General features: G+C 36.2%; 1 protein-coding gene across 2 annotated transcripts in view; it reads left to right on the top strand.

Moving 5' to 3' along the window:
- The first annotated feature begins 3,923 nt into the window (after nt 1–3,923).
- Nucleotides 3,924–16,396, top strand: part of CTNNA3 (catenin alpha 3) — a 1,797,749-nt gene continuing 1,785,276 nt past the window's right edge. Inside the window, exon 1 of one of the 2 annotated variants that reach the window (XM_033209585.1) lies at nt 3,924–3,970. The gene's annotated coding sequence lies outside the window, so the exon portion shown is untranslated. Of the gene's footprint in view, nt 3,971–15,639; nt 15,656–16,396 lie in introns of those variants that run through there. The other variant, XM_033209586.1, reaches the window with a different exon arrangement.

The raw sequence follows: 16,396 nt of genomic DNA on the forward strand, positions 1-16,396 counted from the left end.
AAAAAACCAATTTTATCTTTTTAGCAATTATTTTTTTTAAAAAAACGAAAAGAAGAAAATTAAGTTAGTTTAGTATGAGTGGCTCTTAATGAACCTATACCAAGGTAGCAAAAAATCATTGTTCTCTTTTCTAATTAATAATATTTTTATACTTTTCTAGAGACCAAGGTAGAATTTGGTTTTACTTTTTAAATTCTACTTTTCTGATATATGGAAAACATTTGTCAATTCCCAATATTCTGTTACCACTCTCATTTTTCATTATTATGCCAAATGCCGGCAAGAATTCTGTGATAATATGTACGTGTTTTTCAGTGCCCTGTAAAATACTGGTTCTCAACTCAGGGTGCTTTTGCTTCCCAGAGGACATTTGGCAATGTCTGGAGACATTTTTGGCTGTCATAACTGGGGGGCAGGTTGTTTTGGCATCTAGTGGGTAGAGGCCACGGATGCTGCTAAACATTTTACAACACACAGGAAAGCCCCGCCCCATAAAGAGTTATCCAGCCTCAAATGTCAATAGTACTGAAGATGAGAAACCCTGCTTTAATAGAATATACCCAGCAATGGGCATTTATCTAAATTGTTAAGCATTCTCTTGCTATCTTTTCTCCTTTCTTGTTTATCAATTTCCTCTCAATATTGTTGGTACAATCTTTTCATTTTAAAGACCATTTTCCTTGGGAGACAAGATGAAAGCAAAGTAAAAATATTGTCATTTTGTTTTCTCTCTATTTCTTGTTAATATGAAATCTGCCTGGGGGAGGAGGGGACTTGTACCTTTTTTGTCCTTCCATCCTCAAACATAATCGTAAAAGTTTTTGTGTTGTTTAAGTCTTCGCTCATCCTAGGGTTACACCACTTTTCTAACAGACCAATACTACAATGATGTGTTCATCCTAACCTTTACCCTCTTCCTTCTTCTTTTGTGTGTTCTTTAAACATCTCAGCTTTTTAGAAAGCTCCTTGTATACCATCTGTGTGATGTAGTAATGGCTTAAGTTTTTTGACCTGTTTTTCATTTAAACTCTGTGGCTCTGGGATATACTTCTCTTTACTCTCAACTGCTAAGCAATCTAAGATACTTGTCTTACTTTGCTTTGTGTTTTCTTTCTTCGCTGTAATGAACTCTAAGGTGATATGTTCAATTTTCCCCAAGGTTCCTGTCACTTTCACTTCCTTAACGTATCATTCTTTGTTGGTAATAATTAAATCCAGGGTAGCAGTTCCATTCTTTGCTTCTTTTGCCCTCTGAATGATGAAGCTGCTGGTAGAGAGGCAGGAGATAAAGGAAAGGAATGCTTCAGATTTTAATTACTTTATTGTCTTTTGCTTTTGCCAAATTCTTGGATGTTTAAATCTTTGCCAGGTCTCTTTTTATCTTGACCTGTTACTTCAGTCAACTTTCTTTTCTTTTTAGCCTTTCCATGACTTCTTTCCTAGAATTTACATTTTTGGGTATTTCACCGAGAACACAGAAGATATGTATTCTAAATTTTCTTTTGTCTTGGAGATAATTTTCCCTTACATCTTTAAGAAAGTATCTTCCTCTTTTATGTTACACAATTTTTAAATTTTGTTTTTTTTCTATTATTTTTGAAATGCATAAGATTTATATTTAGTCCTGGTGTTTGTCATAAATGAGGTATGTGTAGCCTTTGAGCTCCATCACTATTAGTTTTGATTCTACAGAATTATTCTCTCAAATCTTAAAAGTGAAGGCCAAGTATCTTGTTAAGTTTCTGGGCTACATGAGGTACATTTCCATCGGGGCAACTCTTTTCCTATTCATATTATTTGTTCCTCGACTTGGAGGTGAATTTAACCCGAGATAATTTGAAGCAATTCAATTCACCTTTCTAAAAGAGATACATAAAACCTAATCTCCAGAGCACCCTTTTGCCTGCATTTTTCTTGTGTCTGCCTTCTCTGTTGGGGCTTTCTCATACCGGAGTACAATATGTCATTCTTTCCTTGTCCTCTCTCATCCAGTGCTGCATTTCTGGGACTCAAAGTCTTCTGGCTGAGTGTAGTTAGAAATGTATTGCTAGGAGGTGGCTAGGAAACACCCGTGGCTACCTGAAAAGCAGCTTCTTTGAAGTAAGGGAGTGCAAGCTGACTTTTTGATTGGTTGTGTCAGCCCCAAGTCTTTGATAGGATGTGAGGATACATGGGTGAGATGTGAGGGTCTGACTCTGTGCTGTTGCAAATTTAGGCACAAGTGAGTTTCAGCTTCCTTTTTCCTCCGTTTGTAATTCATGAAGTAGATAAGGTAAAGTGTCCAGATTTAGTAAATAAAAATACAGGACACACTCTTGATTTAAATTTCAAAAACAACAAATATGTGTGTGTGTGCAGGCGTGTGTGTGTAAGTATGCCCCAAATATTGCATAGGACATACTTATGCCAGAAAATTATTCTTTGTTTATCTGAAATTCAAAGTGGGCATTTCATATTTTATCTGTGAACCTTAAGGTAAGGGAAAATTTCCTCCAGTGTTTGGAAATTATTAATGAGATCCTTATCCTTTTGTGTCTCTGATACTAGTGTAAAAAGGTCTTTTTCTAACTTGACAAAGCTTGCCCTTTCTAGTCTTGTTTCAGCTGCAGTGCTGGTCAACACTGGGGAGACTGGAAGAAATTTGTAGAGTCTGGGAACCTTCAAACATGAGAAGACTGCAGACCTGGACTCTTTCCTTTTACAATATATCTGTTGTTAGGAAGAGTTCCCCTGACCCCTGCATCAAATTAGTCCTGATTAAAATTTGCTAGTGAGAAAGAACACCAAAGACCCTTAAACTAGAACCCCCCTTGTGGCCTATGTTACCCTAGAAGGGTTTGTTTCTGGCACATGTGTAACTGACTGGAAGGTCCTCCTGACTCAGCCATTAGGCTTGGTAAATTAAAACGTTGAAGGCATGGGTTCTGTGCCATACATGTGCAGGAATTGTATGCTTGTCTTAAATCATTGTGACCTCTCACAGGATCCACAGCAGCAACAGCAAGAGTGCAGCAGGAGAAAGGGTCTCACTGGACTATGGGGAGTCAGCTTCCATCAGTAAACTGTGTGCCAGGAACAGAATACCAGCATCCTTCAACAGAGCCCACTTGTATTCTAATCCACGTCTCTGGTTTTCTTTCTTTGTGGCATATGAATGGAGACGCCCCCAGAGTTCCTGAACAATTTGAGAGACAAGAGAGATACTGGATTCCCTGCCAGTCTGGCAACTGGGAAGTGATTTTAGCTTGAAAAATTAATAGGAATGACCTCATTTTTACCCAAAACTGTTGAAGTGGACCCTGCTATTACCATATATACACATATATTTTACAAATATGACATCATAACATATATCATTTTATAATTGTTCAGTTCTGTGAAAGTTTATTTTTTCCTTTTCCAATGGCATGACCTCAGAAGACTGTATATATTTTTCTGTGTTCTTGTGCTTTGCATTTTTGAATATACCTATATTGCTTAGATTAATAAAGATCTGTTTATAAAAGACAATCAAGTTTTGTGATTTCTTTTAATTCCTGGGTCTTTCTCTTCTCTGTCAGCCTGTATCATTAATATATTTTAAAGACCAAGCTCAAAAATTCAACTGAAATAAGTAGTCATCCTTGGGTAAATATTTTTAATTTTGATTACTTAACTTAGGTACCTCAGCCTTTAGTTTATATGATATAAACTTACATTTAGGCATATGTTAATTTAAAATATATTGGTTATTGATCCCTATGATTGCATTCTAGAGGAAAATTATTTATGATCTTAGGATAGGACATAATTTCTTTCTTTCTTTCTTTTTTTTTTAGACGGAATCTTGCTCTGTCGCCCAGGCTGGAGTGCAGTGGCACGATCTCCTCTAACTGCAAGCTCCACCTCCCAGGTTCACGCCATTCTCCTGCCTCAGCCTCCCGAGTAGCTGGGACTACAGGCACCCACCACCACACCCGGCTAATTTTGTGTAAGTTTTAGTAGAGACGAGGTTTCACCGTGTTAGCCAGGATGGTCTCTATCTCCTGACCTTGTGATCCACCCGCCTTGGCCTCTCAAAGTGCTGGGATTACAGGCGTGAGCCACTGCGCATGGCTTGGACATAATTTCTTAAATAAGACACCCAAAACATAGCCATAAAGTAAAATACTGAAATTATTACATTAACGCAAAAATTCATTAATTGAAAGACAAAAAACAATAAAAAGAAACAAAAACTACCAATTGACAGGGTATGTTTACATTCATCCATATAAAGTGGATCGCATGGTTTCCCAATCCTCTGGCTCCCTATATCCATCCCCTTTGCCATGTGACTTTGCAATTCCTCCTACTAGAGGCAGAGTGTCTTTCCCTGCTCCATTAATGTTAGACTTGGCCATATGACTTGCTTTGCCTATTGGAATGTGGGCAGAAAAGTTAGACTTGGCCATATGACTTGCTTTGCCCATTAGAATGCAGGCAGAAAAGGCAGAGTGCCAGCTTTGAGCTTTCACCTTAAGAGGTACTGAATGTTTCCATTTGTCCGCCTTGTGTTTCTGTTCATGAGAAGAATATGCTCCAAGTGGCCTACTTGTCCAAGGAGGATGAGAAAAATGTGGAGCAGATCTGGATCCTAAAACTATAGCTTGGGGCAAGCTAAGCCAGGTCCATTCTGAATTAGCCAATCTTTAGCCAACCTGAAAATCCACAAGAAAGAATAAATGTTTTCTTAGGCCACTGAGTTCTAAACCTCAGTGGTGGTTTTTTTATATGGTGTTATTGTCAAAATAGTTGACTCATACACCATTTAACAAAAGTCATTTATCGTAAGATTTTATTAAAAACTCCAAAAAAATTAATAAGGAAGAGATAAACAATCAAAAAAGGAACAATCCAATAGGGTCAGTGGTATGTGAAAAGGTAATTCACAGAAAAGAAAATTAGAATGACCCATAAATAAGTCAAAAGAAACTTAGTTTTCTTCACTAGTTACTGGGTAAAGACACATTAAAACAACAATGGGATACTTTATCATACTCATTAAATTGGTAAATATTAATGTATGGCTATAACCTAGAATGTGTAAGGATACGAAGAAAATGGAACTTTCACCTACAGATGGTAGAGTGTTCAAGGGAAGGTATCCTAGACAAAGAGGGACATATGAAGGAGGGGGTGGATATTTTCAAGGAATATTACTGACAAAAGATTACATTTTCAATATATATTCTTTGAAATAAGTAAGGAAATGAACAGGCAACCTAGGAGAAAAACAGGTGAAGAATACAAGTAAGGAATTTATAGAAAGGAAATTTGAATGGGTGACTAATCAACTAAAAAGAGATTAGCATTTACACTGGTAATCAGAAGTGCAAATCAAAATAGTGATATCTGCTTTGCATGTCCCATGTTGGTGGGAGTTAAAATGTCATGTAATATCTTGTGTTGGTGAGGAGGTAGGGATTCTCTGCTGGTGGTGTGTTTTGGAGACCAATTTGACAATATTTATTGAAATTGAATACTCACATTCTGACCCAGAAATTCTACTTCTGAATTGTATTAGTTTGCTAGGACTGCCAGAGTAAAATACCACAGACTGGGATCTTCAAGCAAGAGAAATTTATTTTTCCACAATTCTGGAGGCTATAAGTCCAAGATCAAGGTGTTGGCAGGTTCAGTTTCTTCTGAGGCCTCTTTCCTTGGCTTGCAGATGACCACCTTCCTCACGTGGTCGCCCCTCTATGTGCGCATTCCTGATGTCCTTTCTTCTCTATGTCCTAAGTTCCTCTTCTTATAAGGACACCAGTAAGATTGAATTAGGGTCCATCCTGACAGCCTCATTTTAACCTAATCACCTCTTTAAGAGACCTATCTCCAAATACAGTCATATTCTGAGTGAAGTACTAGGGCTTAGGACTTCAACACAGGAATTTTGAGGAGATACAATTTAGCCTATAACAGAATGGACTCTTGCATAGGCACACAAAGAGACATGTATGAGAATGTTTATTACAGCATTGTTTCCTATAGCAAAGAGTTGGCTATTACCGAAATGTGCTTGGTTAGTGATATGGACACAAAATATAGTTATAAATGCATGTGACAAAATGCTATACAATGGAAAATAAAGGAACAAACTAAATCTATTATATTAGTTAGGAACTCATTTTTATCAAATAAGAAGTCTGGAGGTAAGAAGTTAATAACGGATGTCATCAAGGGCCCAAGTTCTTTCTCCATAGTTCTGCTCTGTCATCCTTCCTCTTCAGCTTTGCAGTAAGATTGTTTTATTTCCAGGCACCTTACCACAGTCAGGTTAAGGAAGGCATGGCAAGGACGCTGATGTCCTTTTGATAGGGAAAGCAAAAGCTTACCGTCTCATTGGCCAGAATTCTTTCACATGCCATTCTGAGTTGCAAAGAAGGCTGGGAAATCAAATGTCCTGCTTCCATAGCAGAGAAAGATAAGGGAGAACAAGGTTGGGACTATGTGCTAAGTGAGTAAACATTCAGTGTTTACATCTTTATAGTCCAACATAGAAAGACCAAACAAAACAAAACAAAACACCACACAATGAAACAGAGAGAGAAAGAAAGAGGGAGAGAGAGAGAGAAGTAGAAATAGATGGGAAATACAATATTATTTGTGTATTGTACCATAAGAAGCAGACAGGGGAACAGAACTGAGGACAGGGAATATAGACTATGAAAACAAAAAATAAAACAGGCTTTTCATGGACTAGTCCACCAGTGAGGACCATGACTGATTGTGTTAGTCTGATTCTGTGCACCCAAGACCCAGGGGGAAAAAAGTGGATTGGCTTGGCTTGGGATGTGTGTGTGGGGGTTACTCAGACTGTTTGATTTGGCAGGGTTATCATCTGAAGTAAAAGAAGTGTGATTCATTGGCTCTATGACTGAATTTAATTATTTTACCTTTCTCTGTGATAAGCTTCATTCTTTTGAATACAAATGATGACCTAATAGGAATGATGTTATAGTTTTAATTTAGTGACTACAGCAGTTATATTTTGGAAAATTTAGGGATATTACAAGTTTTGCAACATTGATTTTATTTGTTTTTGTACATATATTTCTTTTGTTCTATTGTGCAAAATCAGTAGACTAGACTTAGAGAGTCAATGAAAGACATGAGTAAAATAGACATGGCTGCTTAGTAGTGAAATCCATCACTCTCTAGTTTTCTGTTATTATCTTTGGAAACGGAGAATGTGGGAGAAAAGGATTTCCTTTCTCTCTTTCTAATATAGCCTCAGTGACTGAGTGACTCTCTGCTCTGGAATGAAGCAGGTTGGCACAACTCCATAAGTCTTATGTGGGAACAAGACACAGAGGTTTCTATTTTTTCTTATTGTCATTTGTTTGTGTTTAGTTCAGTATTCTATCTTTAACCATCCTATACTCACTCTTCCAAAAAAAATACTCAGTTTATTAATATGTGTTAATGTCCCTTTAATTTTCCCTATTAAACATGTTGCAACTTTGGAAGAAGCTCTAAACATACTTACATTTTAGTACCATGTTTTCTTGCTATCCAATTATAAATTATTATGGATGGAGTAGATGACTTCCATTGGTGACATGGATTCAATTTACTAAATAAAGCTGTGTGGACATGATCGTTTTTATCCATTTAAAAATCAGAGGGGCAATCTATTTGATGTGTTTCACAGCAGCCCTCTAAAATTCAATGGCATTTTGGTTTTGAAAAGCAGAATTTCACAAAAAGAAAAGTATCTTTCCACAAAATAACAATAATTGATAAATGAATTATTTGGCATGGTAATTAGCATTCCATTATATTCTATGTGTAATTTTATAAGTAATTACTCTTCATAGAAGTTTTATAGGTCTCATTTTACATCAGGAAAACAGGGTAAATTGCGGTCATTGTGGATGAGGCCAAAGAGGGTAAAGTGAGTTTGAATTTGAACCCAGTTTGTTTTGCATTTCTTACTATTCTTATTATGACATTTCTTCTCATCATATTCTTCACTGTATTTGTTTTGTAATGTGGCTGCCTTATTCCTTCTATAATTAATCTTGGAAGAGCTCATCTACTCTTATGGATTAGAGTGTAACATGGATGGACAGATTACTATGTCTGTATCTCTAGGCATAATTTTTCTCCAAAGTTCATGGATTCTGCATTTCCAGTTGCTCATGGGACATAACGATTTGCATATGCCACTGCACCTCAAACTTAGCATACCTAACCTATGTCAGAGCTTGCACTATACCTGTCAATTGGTGTGAATATTACCTTCTAAGAGCCCACTGAAGTAATTTAGGGGAGTAATAAGTTGTTTTGAAGATAAATGAAATACAGTAGTCACTTTGGGAGGTCGAGGCGGGCAGATCACAAGGTCAGGAGTTCGAGAGCAGCCTGGCTAACATAGTGAAACCCCGTCTCTATTAAAAATACAAAAAATTAGCCGGGTGTGGTGGCGATTGCCTGTAATCCCAGCTACTTGGGAGGCTGAGGCAGGAGAATCACTTGAACCCGGGAGGCAGAGGTTGCAGTGAGCCGAGATCGTGCCATTGCACTCCAGCCCGGGCGACAGTGTGAGACCCTGTCTCAGAAAAAACAAAAACAAAAACAACCACACAGTAGGCCCCTTATCTGTGGCTGCATTTTCTGTGGTATTGGATAGCCAAGGTCAACCCTGGTCTGAAAATATGAAATGGAAATTCCAGAAATAACCAATCCACAAGTTGTAAATGTGTACATTCTGAGGCTCAATGAGATCTTGTGCTATTCTGTTATGTCTCAATCAGGACACGAATCATCTTTTTGTCCAGCATGTCCTGCTGTATATGCTGCCTGCCCATTAGTCATTCCTAGAGGCCATCTAGATTTTCAAACAGACTGTCACAGTCTAGCCCCAAAGCGCAAGAGTTCTGATGCAGGCGTATTGTTATAATTGCTCTATTTTATAATTATTATTGTTAATTTCTTGCCTAATTTATAAATTAAGGTTTATCACAGTTTGTAGGTATAGGAAAAACATATATAGGGTTCAGAACTATCTGTGGTTTCTAGAATTCACTATGGGTCTTGGAACACATACCTTGTCTATAAGGGAGGACTACTGTATATACAAAATATATTGAAAATTCAGATAAAGTATATAGTGTGTGGAGGCATTTTTGCTAAAAGTAAAAAGGAATATTTTAAATAAGCCGTATCTATTCACTGCTTATTCAATCTCTCCCTCCCCCTAAGCATTATCCTTAATTTTTTTTTAAATCTACAAATAGAATTGAGACTAATAAGGCCTTTCGATGTAGGTTCTTAAGGCACCTAGGGAAACCGAAAACCGTGGAGTGAGACGTAGTTCAGGAGAGCCTGTGTCAGGTACCAAACTCAGAGTTGAAAAGTAAAGTAGAGTTAAGTGGCTAACTAGAAACAGCAACAAAATTATTTATATACATATTCCAAAATGTGTGGATGATTGGCAAAAAGGATAAGCAAATTACTGACAAAACTGACTTTTCAGTTTTCTTCTGAATAGTGGCTTATCCGATAAGTTAACTTGAGAAAAAAGCCCAGGTATCTATTTTATATTATAGCGAATATATCTGTTTAGAAAATTGGGGATATAAAATTTCATGAAAGAATATAGTTAAAAGGGATCTACTTTATTTCTAAATGTAAAATGTGATATTTACATGGCTATTGTTAGTTATTACATGAGGAAAGAAACTACCACATTTGAGTATGAGAAATGATCTTACAGAGCAGTTTCTTTCAGTGAAGAACCCAATGCTTGTTTTTATTATTAGAAACAGAATTCCCCTTTAAAGGAAAATAACCTGTAATTTCTTATTTTGAATGACAATTGAGGGAGAGAATTAACATTTATTTTCTCTTTGGAAAATTTAGTACTTTAGCATAGAGGATGTGTCATTAGTGGCAAATCAGAGCATGAAGAAAGAGGTTGCTCTTTGAACTTGTTTTTTCACTTTTGCCATAGTTAACGTGATGTTTGTGATATAATAGCATCAAAGAAACAGAACATTTTTTATCTTCAGCCAAGATAAATTTGTGGGAGTTAATGATTTTAGCTAATTAGATAGTAAAATTTTTATTTTTAGAATAAATCAAATTGCTGTCCATGTCTTTCGACACTGAATGTTAAGTTGTAAAATAAATAACCTATAAATTATATGGGAACTTTGTTAGTCATAATACTGCATGTTTATGAGAAATATAATAATGCTGTAATAACAGGGAATATATCTTTAAAAATTAGCCTGTGGCTTCTAATATATAATGAAAATTTAGCAAATATTAAACAGGGCAATTACAATGTGTGAGTTAAAGAGGTTGCAAACATCGTATGATTTTGAAGAGAGATTTTATCCTATAGTTTAGTTCTGTTTTCTTCAGAATTTGTTTTGGATTTTTTAATGGAGCTTAGAATCTTTATGTAAGATTGTTGTCTGTTTGTTTGTCCCAGAAAAATTTAGGATTGTGGAAAGTCTTTCTGATGGTTGAACCCAATTCTGCTACTTCTTGGTAATTCTGCCACTTCTTGGTCTTCTAGTGCTTTTATTTCAGAGGATGCAGCTGATGGAGCAGATAGAGGAGGAAATAATGGTAGTCTGATACAGATGAGAAACATTAATCTGGGCTCTAAAAGTCAAATTTATATGGGCAAAGTAAAATGGGATATTTCCAAGTGCATTTACTAAGGAAAGTCGAGATGACGTGTCCCAGTTCCTAGCTGAAGTATAAAAATACATGTTATTGGGTGCAATATGTGGGCTTTCAGAATCTAACAATACCCTCTACTGGCTAAATGAGGGATTGTGTTTAAAAATGAATGACTTGGCTTTTTTGTTTGTTTTTAAAATATGGATGATTGCTTTATTATAAAGATTGAGCAGTGCAGAGTATTGTGAAATAATATAGGAAAAATTGTAAATGTGAAGAATGAAGCCAATATGTTACTTAAATGTTTTCTAAAGTGAAATTAATGTAGAAATATCTATAACTGGAATTTCTTAATCTTTTGGTCTATATTTTAATCATGAAGTAGGTCATAGGGAAGGAATGCAGTAGGGGGAAAAATACATGAATCTCTGGCCCCTATCCTCAATAACAATTCGGATTAATTCAAGATATTTAAATTACCTTCATTAGTTATTCCTAAATTGCTGTTGTAAGAGCTATTGACAAATATCTGAAGGTGAGATAAGAATTGCTTTTCTCACCTCACCATTGGGCACTAGGCCTACTTCCTGGGTGATGGGATCAATCATACCCTAAACCTCAGTATCATGTAGTATACCCATATAACAAACCTGTGCAAGTACTCCCTGAATCTAAAATAAAAATTGATATTATAAGGAAAATAAAGAATGGCTTTTCTGTGGATAGCCTGATTTAATTTCTGTTAAAAATAACTGGCATATTCTTAAGTAACCTGAAAGCTTGATCACTTCAGGGAAGTATCATATAACATGCCTGTTTTACATTTTTTCTTTCTACTTTTACAAATTCTCAAAAATTCTACTTTGGGATTTATAGTGTTTTGGGTACATAATGACCATGCAAGTTGTATTTAGAAGTTGATAGTGGATAATGTATTATTATTTCATTGTAAATCTGAAAAATAGAATTTCAGGTCTGATTCTGCTGTTTGATGTTACCCTTCACTGGCATGTTGCTTTAAGAGCACCCATCCCCCCTTCTTGCTTGGGCCACTGTGTCCTGTCAGTCATCCTGAAATACACTAGGGTGCTTGTCAGGCTGTTTGCTTACAGATGCATCATAAGCCAAATTGTGAGCCATGATAGTGGCACTGAATTTCTAAATACAAGAAATTGCTTAGACAATTGGTTTAGTATCTGTATATGGGCAATACTCTGTCCTGCAGTAGGTGAGTGGAGTGTCAAACTTTTAAAAATCAAACTTTGCTATAAGGCAAATCCTAGTAATTATAGATTATCTGTTGCTCAGTTAGATAACTTTGGGGGAAATGAAAGGACATTATTTTTATAAGATGGGATGAATAGAAACTATTATGTTGTACAATTTTTACTTTTATAACTAATTTTCCTTTTAGTAACACTAAACTCTAGACTATTTTATGAAAGCTCCAATTTTAAATGTCTACTTTTCCGAGTATATTAGCAGGCATTTCAGATTTAGATAAAAATGTGGTTCTCTTACACATTTTTTTATTTCACAACTCAGGCAGATTCAATTGAGCAGAGGCTCGAGTCTGCTGTTTATTAGTGGTTTTAAAAATAGCACTAAAACAAATTCTCATGTACCAATGCCTAAGCTATAGTAGTCTTACATCAGCTCATTTAAAAACTCCTACTCTGTAACCGAGCTATTACTATAATGATTGAGTAACTGTATGCAAGGCACGCGAAACTTCACATACTTTAGACACAAAAATTGTACAGTAAGTAGGTTATTTGTGCAAACAATTTAATTGCTGTTATGGGCTTTTAAACTTAAATTGTGCATGCCTATTTTCCCTGTAGTTTTTGTGTGCAGACTTAAATATTTTTAAACAGAGAATTGGTAAAGCAAAAAAGGAGAAACTCATGATTTCGAATACTTGTATATTCAGTACGGTAGAGCATAGCTAAGAGGCAGCAAGAAGTTAAAGTTGTAAGGCTTTATCTAAGGTAAATGAGAAAAGATTGCTTTTTCAGATACCTAGAATGACTCTTTACTTATTCCTTGCCTTGTTCGAGAAAGAATTTAAGGTGGTTTATAAGGCTGCATGAAATTCAAGATAGGATAAATTAAGTGTGGAGTGAAAGAAGACAGAAAACAAGTGTGGGATATAAAACAGCCAGGGGTAAGAAAAAACAATAAAATAAATGCAGCAATTCTCAACGATAACTGTGGTGTATTATAGATTGGTGAGAGAGAAAATACAGGGTTTCAGAAATCTTATGGTGGAGTTTCATGCAAACCAGTTGCCTCCTCTTACCTCGGTGGCAGTCTGGAATGAGGAGAGTATATTAGATTGTGAATATTAAATACGCTTTAAATGTCACTTGTGTTTTGGTGAAAAATAATGAAGAACTGCTACCCTTTTAACCCACACACTAACTTATGTGAACATAAATGTGGCCCCAAGTGTTCAGAAAAAAATTTGGTTAGTTCAGAAGAGAGATTAAAGGAAGCTTAGTTTTTTTGGAAACAATCGGAGTGATCTAAATAAGATAAAATATCTACATATTAGAACAGACACGATCAAGACAATGTTTAAAAGAAAATATACTTAGCAATTTTGTATAAATATATGAATACTGGTCCTAGTATTTAAAAAAAATAAATTGTTGTAAATGGGATTAGCTACTTTCCTTCTTTTCACCCTTTTAATCTAGCAGTAAATTTAACTTGAATTTCAACTTCTGTAAGGTCAAAATTAGCTGGATTGATCTAACTGGTAAAAACAGTTGTTGAGTAGAAAGAAGGAAACCAGAGACAGGACTTTATAATGTACTTTCATCTTCAAATACTCGCAAGACACCTACTATGTTGAAGACTCTGGTACTCTGGGCCTTGTACTCACTAAACTGGGCTTGTCTAAGTGAACTAACTTAGAAACTCGCTGCTGTCACACAGCAGTATTGAAAAGAGACAAGAGGGTAGTAGTTAAAATTTGCTAAGGATTTTCAGTGTTGTCTTCTGATATTATCATGATGAGCCAGGGACAGTCACTTGGCTCTTTTTTATTCATTGTTAAAAGTAAGGTCAATAAGAAATGATTCACCAGGGCTGTGGTTGTGAAGAAGACCTAGACCTGCGATGGGAAGCTGGTGTCTGAGTCCTCTGACATCTTCCCAAGTCAACAGCTGCGGCAGCCCCTCCCAGCCTGCCTCTCCTGCGGCTGCCCCAGATCTCGGGAGGGAGGCCGTTGTGCAGAGGAGCACAGGAAACAGGAGACCCACCTGAGGCTCAGCCCTAGCCCCTCAGCCCACCCGTGGGAGAGTTTACTGCCTGGGGACCACCCTTGCCCATGCCTCCAGTTACAGAACAATTCAATTGCTTTTTTTTTTTGGGTCCAAAATAAAACCTGAGCTAGCTTTAACAAAAAAAAAAAAAAAAAAAAAAAATGATTTTTTTAAAAGCAGTACAAAAACAGACAAATACTGAAAGCTCTTGTTTTTATAGTTTTGTACTGTAAACACATAGATAGGTTGACTTAGAGTTCTTTTTTTTTTTGTTGACTTAGAGTTCTTGCCAGAAAAATTATAAATCAAATATATAACAAATAACTGATCAGATATCCAGGATGACATTGAGAATAACCTGAACACACAGGTGTGAAGCCTGGGAATGAATACTATTAAGAAGTTAGGTAGGGTTTAGGCACCAAATACTGTAAATTGACAGATGTACAAGAAGGGCCAAGACACTTAGAAAAAGCAAATTAACTTTTGAAAGTATTAGTTCAGAGAACTTAACAAAGAGCTCATGGAGCCAAAGGATATCAGTGGAAACCTGTAATTATATAGTGGATGAAATAATGTAGAAATATTTCTGTGCCACTTGGATAAGAGATGAACAGAAAAGATATTTTTAAAAGTCAAATTTATCGAGAAATAATTTTTATACACCATATTAAATTCACTCCTTTAAAGTTTACAGTTTGATGAGTTCTGACAATCATATACAGTTATAGAACCATCATCACCACAATCAAATAGAATATCCCCAACATGCTAAAAAGTTTCTTTGTGCCCTTCTGCAGTCAATTGATTACATCAGCCGTTGGCATCTGGCAACTAGCAATCTGTTTTCTGTCTCTATATTTTTGTCCTTTCAAAAATGTTATATAAATGGAATCATATAGTGTGTACTTATTTATATCTGATTCTCACTCAGCAAAATGCTTTTGATATTCGTTCATATCGTTGCCTGTATATTTGGTTCATTCTTTCTTCTTGCATAACATGTGATGGTATGCTTGTGTCACAAATTGTTTATCCATTCACTTATAGGTGATAATTTGAGTTGTTTCTAGTTTCTGACTACAGTAGCCCCTTCTTATCCATGGTTTCACTTTTAGCAGTTTCAGTTACCCATGGTTCAAAAATATTACACAAAATAAGATATTTTGAGAGAGAGAATGAGTGAGCACATTCACATAACTTTTATTGCAATATATTGCTAAAATTGTTCTATTTTATTATGTCATTGTTGTTAATCTCTTACTGTGCCTAATTTATAAACTTTATTAGATGTGTGTTGAATAGGAAAAAACATAGTATTTATAGGGTTTGGTACTATCCCAGGTTTCAAGCATCCACTGGGGGTCCTGGAACATATCCCCCAAGGATTGGGGGGATGACTGTCTTATGAATAAGGCCACCATGAATGTTTGCATACAGGTATCTATGTGGACATAAGTGTTTATTTCTCTTGGCTAAATACCTAAGGAGTAGAACTGCTGAGTTATAGAATGGGTATATGTTTAACTTTATAAGAGACGTCCAAGCTTTTTTTTTTTGTTTTTTTGAGAGGGAGCCTCGCTCTGTCACCCAGGCTGGAGTGCAGTGGTGCTATCACGGCTCACCGCAAGCTCCGCCTCCCAGGTTCACGCCATTCTCCTGCCTCAGCTTCCTGAGTAACTGGGACTACAGGCGCCCGCACCACGCCCGGCTAATTTTTTGTATTTTTAGTGGACTCGGGGTTTCACCGTATTAGCCAGGATGGTCTCGATCTCCTGACCTTGTGATCCGCCCACCTCGGTCTCCCAAAGTGCTGGGATTACAAGCGTGAGCCACTGCGCCCGGCCCCAAGCTTTTTTCTGTAAGTGGCTGTACCAGTTTACGTTTTCGCTAGCAATGTGTGAGATTCCCAGTTGTTTCTCATCTTTGCTAGCTGTAGTATTTATTATAATCTTTCAGATTTTAGCCATTCTAGCATGTGTGAAGGGGTACATATTTTGGCTTTAATTTCATTTCTCTAGTGACTAATGATGTTGAACATTTTTCATGTGCTTATTTACCCTCTATGTATTTTCTTTGGTAAGATGTCTTTTCAATTTATTTATTTTTTTCCCATTTAAAGAGTTGAGTTGTTTTTCATTTAATTATTGAGTTCTAAGGGTTCTTTATATTTCCTGGATACAAGACCTTTGTCATATGTAGATTTTCAAAATACTTTGTCCCCGTCTATGGTTTGTGTTTTCACAAAGTTTGAATTTTCATGAAGTCCAGTTTATCAACTTTTTCCTTTATAGATCATGCTTTTGGTGTTGCGTCTAAGAAAACTTTGCCAAGGTTACAATGATTTTTTTCCCTATGTTTTCTTCTAGAAGTTTAATACCTTTAGTTCCTACCTTTAGCTCTATGATCCATTTCAAGTAAGTTTTTGTACGTGATGTGAAGAGAGGGCCAACATTCCTTCC

The sequence above is a fragment of the Trachypithecus francoisi genome, unplaced genomic scaffold (genome assembly GCF_009764315.1).
Source record: "Trachypithecus francoisi isolate TF-2019V2 unplaced genomic scaffold, Tfra_2.0 Lachesis_group9, whole genome shotgun sequence".
NCBI classification, from domain to species: Eukaryota; Metazoa; Chordata; class Mammalia; order Primates; family Cercopithecidae; genus Trachypithecus; species Trachypithecus francoisi.